The sequence below is a fragment of the Diadema antillarum genome, unplaced genomic scaffold (assembly GCF_040938485.1).
Source record: "Diadema antillarum isolate AM-2024a unplaced genomic scaffold, OU_Dant_1.0 seq00000152_RagTag, whole genome shotgun sequence".
NCBI classification, from domain to species: Eukaryota; Metazoa; Echinodermata; class Echinoidea; order Diadematoida; family Diadematidae; genus Diadema; species Diadema antillarum.
In genome coordinates, this window is record NW_027271225.1 from 459,360 (window position 1) to 466,471 (window position 7,112).

The window sequence follows — 7,112 nt, forward strand, 5'->3', positions numbered from 1 at the left end:
ATACACTGTCATCACGGTGTTTGAGTCGCTGTTCATACCAAATCATACGAATTTTTACAGAGGAATCGTGAAGTTTGAATTCATTAACGTGTATCATTAATCTAACACATGACACTAACAACATGATCATTCATGTACGACGAATAAACTAAGAAAAACTACAAAAAACCCAAACAAAACAAAAAGGCAGAGTTCACTCGGAGAGTCTACAGAATACTGTATGTTTACCAGAGAACAGTAACGTTGTCGAAAACGCGCGAGGCATGTTTCGAATCATGCAGGATCTTAGAACCTGAAAACCTTTTCATCAATGATCATATGTTATAGAAAAGTTCTAACAAAATGAAAGTAGGGGGAGAGAGAGAAAAAAATACATTAAATTATTTTGCCTCTTCTTTTCAATAATTGCAACAGACAAAGTGCTCTATGAGTCAATATTATGGGGGACTAAATTAGACATGGTGTGACTTCACAAGGACAGTATCACCCTTGATAGACGGAGATGGCGAATCTATCATATTTAATGAGGGATACAGAATCCGTCTTCGCCAAGCCGAGAAATTTGGTGACTTGGGTCTCCTCTTATTCTCTCCAATCATTCTCATCAGACAAGTCAGTAATGAAACAAATTCACTGAATATCGAACGAGAATTCCTTTTTCATGTCTGAAGAGGAGAGGTGAGAACCATCAAACTGTGAATCTGAGTTCACGTCACGTGTTTTAAACTTTGAAGTCAGCTGGTTTGAGAACAAATCCGTCAACTATAGTTAAAAAAAAAAATTCCACTAAGGATCTTTATGGATTTTTCCTATAGTAGAGAGAGGTAAACCTACAAATTTTACGGTCTAATATCTAAAAGTAGCACAACGTCATTGCACCGTCGCAGGTTAATTCTGCCATTTCTGAGTCTGACTCCTGTCCGAACAAAAGTCCAACCCTTGTTTCATAAACTAGTAGGTACCTATAAATTAATCCATAACGAATTATGCACAAAGATGATGAATGTGGTTATCACCCTCTCGACTTTACAGGAGATAGATGGTTGAAGTGAAACTTCATTCATTGAGAATTCGTTCTTGTTAATAACTGGCGTCATGAACTGGTTGGAGCGCTATGGAACATGGTGAAAGCTTACCGTATACGATATCAGGCGTCGGTTTCTTGGGACGCTTTGACCCCTTGCTAGCGATTTTGTGACAACCAGAGACGCATGAGGCCATCACTAGAATCATGATTGCACAAGATGACATGATCATGTTGCTGCGGTGACTGCTGAAAATGGTTGCCATAGTTCCAGAGTCCTCTTATCGATATTTGCAATCACAAGGGCAGTTGAACAAAGTAGACGATGTTGGTTTGTTTTTATATAATAGATTAAAAACTATACCGCGTTATGTGAGTCTTCTTTTACGAAGTACGAAGTGGCAGAAACCGCAGAGGTGAAGTCATCAGAAAGCCAAGACAAATTCCTTCCACATAGGCAGAGTGCTTCTCTGTCAAGATATATACGGCACACTTCTCCTGTACACCCTAGTTACAGGAAGTCCGAGCAGCCGTGCAGTGAAGGGCTCACATCCAGGTAGTGCTTTATTAAGAGTCTGTGTCTGATAGGTTAAGAATGTGATATTAATATCATATCTGAAACAGGCAGTGGTCGCTTATGGTAAGTAAAATCAGTGGTACATGTCACCTTACGTCGACTCCGATGCTGTCTGCACGCGAAATGTTGCAATGGCGATCCTCTCGCGCCTACATAAATATCATTGCTTTAATTATTGTAACGAATGTAACCTTGGATAAGCAAAGAGTTTGGTAAGAAAAAGATCAACCTGCTCTGAACTGGAAATAGAAAGTTTCATCGCGTCACTCTATGACGATAGTCCGTCTGCATTGACGAAGAGAGATGAGTGTAAAATGTCTTAACGTTATAAAAGTCCGCGTTTGTCCCCGTCTATCTCACAGGGGAGCCTCGTAACAAATGGTGACTCACACTTTGGCTCCCGTAAAAATAGGCTCTGTGCCCAAAGGAAATTGTTATTCTATTCTGATCCAGTCAATCTTCACGAATGTACAAAAAAGTTTGTAACTGGAATTGATATCTAGCCCATCTTCAACTCCAAGATACCTTACGACATGCGTTATTATTCACGGTAGCTCTATTTCGGAGCTACTGTCTGATGAATGTAACGAAATTAACGAAGTTGAATACAATTTCTTGTAAAAAAGGAAGTAGCAAATTAGAAAAAAAAACACCAAACAATTTGTTGTTCCATCTATACTTCAACATTCATTTTGCAGTCTTCATGGCTATTTAAAGAGTAGATATGAGATACCTACGACAATTTTGTCCCCCCCCCCCTTCCCTCCCCAGCACACGGGTGCCAGGATGCTAGCAGACTCCGAGCCTGTGAGTCATCCCGATAGAGTGACCTTTGCGAAATACGAAGTTATAGTCTCACTGAACGAACTACTGCCCTATGATGTTATTGTCAATTAAGATAGGAGGGTATAGGAAAACATGCAATATTATACATCCAACTCCATTTGGTGTAAGTCAGCATTTAAATATGACACTGTACACTCAACATGTGCGTTTGACGTTCAGATATGGGCAAATCTAATAAACTCAATGTCTTGCGGCGTAGGAGGGTAAATGTGGTTCTTACGTATACAGGAGTTAACGACTTTTCGTCGAATCACGTCATGTTTGTGGGACTTCCGCAGCTTGTAATGAAGTTTGACTAATACATGAATGGAAAGCGAGTGGTGAGCTATAGGAAAGGAGAGGAGAGGGGATGAAGAATTAGGTGTACGGGAAGTGTGCGACGGGTAAACTCAGGAACAGCTACACAGTGACAAACAGGTTTTTTTTTCACTCAAGCAGACATGGACAAATTCTCTCTCTGTCCGAAATTACTTATTCCAACAAATACAGCAGATTAAAGTATGTGCTTATAATAAATCGACAATTCAAAAGACATCAATATACCCTTCCTCCCCACACACAAGATGCCTACAGACACACAGGTACATAGAGATCGCACATCCAACATTCAACGACTGAAATTATTCATAATCATTTATATTATTTACCTGATATGAAAGGATTTTGTTTATGACATATCGAAAAAAATCATATAGGCCTAGATCAAAAATACAGTGGACTTATCAAGTCTAATAAATATTTGTGTGGATGAATCGATTGCTGTCGGTCTTGTAACTAATGTAACTTGAGAATAATTTGTGGCCATGACCCTCTAACCCAAGCTGCTTCGCAATGACCGGGGCTTTGGGGTTCATGTGGGACGGATGGACGAACAGACGAATGAAAGGACGGACAACCAAATTAACATGACTCCGACACCATTTGTGTGCTCATTATAGGACAAGCCCACCTTCATATACATGTCGATTGAGTAAATGCAGCAATATTAGAACACATTAGTGAAGTTGGGGGAGAATCGGACAATCCGTTTAAAAGTTATGAATTTTTAAAAGTATCTGCACAGTCACTGCTGGATGAGAAGACTACTGCAGTGTATGATGTCACGTGCGCAAATCTTCCTTTAGTTTTTAATGGAAAGTACACATCTCTTGACCTGTTGCTGATGAGATGATTGAAGGCAAATATCATTCTCTATTTCATCTGGAGAAACAAAGTAAAGAGCTCTTTCCACGTCCTAAAGAAATTGATTTTTGTGAATTCCTTTCATATTTTTCTGTACATCGTTGCTCTATGAACTGTCACATCACAAATTTATATATATTTCCCATCCTGACAGGGCAACTCATGAAACATTTTAAGGATTCATAACTTCTAAATGGATTTCCCGAATTTCCTCAAACTTTTAAGTGACTTACTAAGATGTCTGTATTTGCATAGTACACAATGTATATGTGTGCATCTATATCATAAATATATATATACATATATATTATATATATATATTATATATATATATATATATATATATATATATATATATATATATATATATATATATATATATAGATATATATATATATCACACACACGTTATCTACATTTATTTGCGGGGGGGGGGGGGGTGACTTTGCCATAAGCGTATTAAAACAATAAAGTATTAAACTGAACATTATACACAGACCTCAATTGGAAATCCCAGCAAAACTTAACACTAATTTACAAGGACATCTACATGAACACTCATTTAAAAGACACAAAATTAACACACGTTTTCTCATTTAAATCGTCCATATGAAGTCTTTATTCATAGGTGTTACTCTATTTCCAATGATCACATATTTCCAGTTTGTTCCATTAGATACACTTTACATTCCAATATAATTGCATCTCAACAGATGTTAATAGCAAACCTTACCATGCAGACTAAATATAATAAATATATAACAACCATTACAATATCTGACTTTAAAAACCCACGCAAGAAGTTATAAGTACTAGATTGGATTCAAGTACAGCATCTGCTAATCTATGGCATAAGGTGCTTACAGATTCAAAACCCTTGAGAAGGCAAGTACAGAAATACGGCAACATATTCATGATATACGTTCACCCCTCATAAGATATTTCATGAGATATATTCACTCCTCATGAGATATATTCACTTTTCATGAGATACAATACGTTCACTCCTCATGAGATATATTCACTCCTACTGCGATATATTCACTCCTCATGAGATATATTCACTCCTCATGAGATATATTCACTTTTCATGAGATACAATACGTTCACTCCTCATGAGATATGTTCACTCCTACTGCGATATATTCACTCCTCATGAGATATATTCACTCCTCATGAGATATTTCTCTCTTCACGAGATACATTCACTCCTAATGAGATATATTCACTTTTCATGAGATATGTTCACTCCTGAGATATATTCACGCCTCATGACATATATTTACTTTTGATGATATATATCCACTCCTAATGAGATATATCCACTCATGAGATATTTCTCTCTTCATGAGATATGTTCACTTTTCATGAGATATGTTCACTCCTCATGAGATACGTTAACTCATCATGAGATATATTCACTTCTCATGAGATATATTCATGCCTCATGAGATATATTCATGCCTCATGAGATATATTTACTTTTGATGAGATATTTTCACTCCTCATGAGATATGTTCACTCCTCAGGAGATATATTCATGCCTTATGAGATATGTTAACTCCTCATGAGATATATTCACTCCTCATGAAATATATTAATTCCACATGAGATATATTACTCCTCATGAGATGTATGCACTACTCATGAGACATGTTCACTCATCATGAGATATGAAAATGCAATGTTCATACAAACTACATCTTCCATTTGGCTTTAACTACTTCTTCCATGTACACATTTCAGTACGAAAAGATGGGTGAGAGTAGACTGAAATGACCAAATCCAACATTGTAGCCAAATATCAGAGCATACTTAGCTAATGAGACTTGCAATTGATCAAGTGGAAATCAATTATTAATCAAGTAATTAATATTGAAGTATTTTAATGAACTAAATATTAAAATGAATTCCTAGACAATGGTAAGTCTGCATTCAAGCCACCTAACAGATGCAATGAGACATCAAACCATTTCTGTTGACAAAATACCTGAAATTATGAATAGAAAGTATGAAGATATGAAGGTCAGAGAAACCATGATCAGTGTTTAATTATTCTCCAAAAATTTCACAAAAAAAAAGAAAAAAAAAAGCATGACACCATCCTTCAGCAACACGTACAAGAATTTTAGTGCACTGTGACATGGTCACTTGGAGTCTATTGTACAGCTGCAAACAAAAAGATGACAATATATATTGTTGGGAGATAAAGTATGTTATGACATTAGATATTAAAATGCTTCTTCAGGGAAATCATAATTTGTCCGTTGTCTTTGTCTCAGGAGTTACAACCTCCATTATCCATTTCAAAACTTTCAAATGGATCCTTCTGTGTGTTCCCTCCCACATCGCTCATTTGTATAATAACTCATGCACACAAAGGTGCAGTTCATTGCATTTAAAAGGTTCCAAAAAATGTAAGATTACATATTGCCTTGCTAGCAGATCCCCTTTCTGTTACTGTTTTTTCTCTTCCACAAAATACATGCACATGTCATGGTAGTCTTTAAACCTGAGATAGTTCCATACTGTACAGTGCAACATTTACCACCGAGCATGCCAACAAGTATGCTACACAGTCTACAAGTATACAAACAGTTTGACAAAATTATAAGATTTACATTGTTGTGCTCATGATCACTGGTCTAGAAATAAAACAAAATACAGTGTACATGTATCTATGTCTGTCTCCTTTTCATTTTATTTCACATCGTTATAAGTTGTATTTACTTGATTGCCTGATTTAAAATGTACAATTGTACAATGCATGGTTCCCCTTCAAAACACCATAATCTGAAATATGTAAATCTGTGGTAAATACATAAGCCCCCCCCCCCACACACACACACACATACAACAAGAACAACAACAACAGCAACAAATGCTGTCGTTTAATATTTTGATGCGCCAATGTCATTTATCTCTTTAAAGGGAAATTCCAGACGATTTTCATAATTTGACATCATGTAGTACATAAATCAACAGCACCATTTATAGATTTGTGGAATTTAATGTGGTTCTTGAGCAGAGAAACAATACTTTGAAAAACCTTAAACAAATTACAATGAACAAGGATGATGACATAGGAGGCTCACATATTTCAGAAATGTATCAGTGTAATTCCATTACAATACTGCCTGCTTGCGAGTTCACCTGTGTATAATCTATGCATGCCTTCTTCTTTTGTGCTGCTTCCTTGAGCCCCAACTCATGCATTCTAATGGTGACTCTGCCATGTCATCATCCTTGTTAATTGCAATTTGCTATAAATTTCGAAAATACCCTTAACTCTTCATCCCAGTTATCGTAAATTATGAAACTCTGTCCTCAGTATAACTAATTTATGGTTGTTCAAATGTAAAAATCTGAAAATCATCCAGAGGTCTCCTTTAAATGTCCAGACTGAGATATCACTTTACAGACAGGGTTGGCAGAGGCTGGGAATGCCTCCAGTAGGAGTAGGTAGTCTGGTGTCCTATGTCA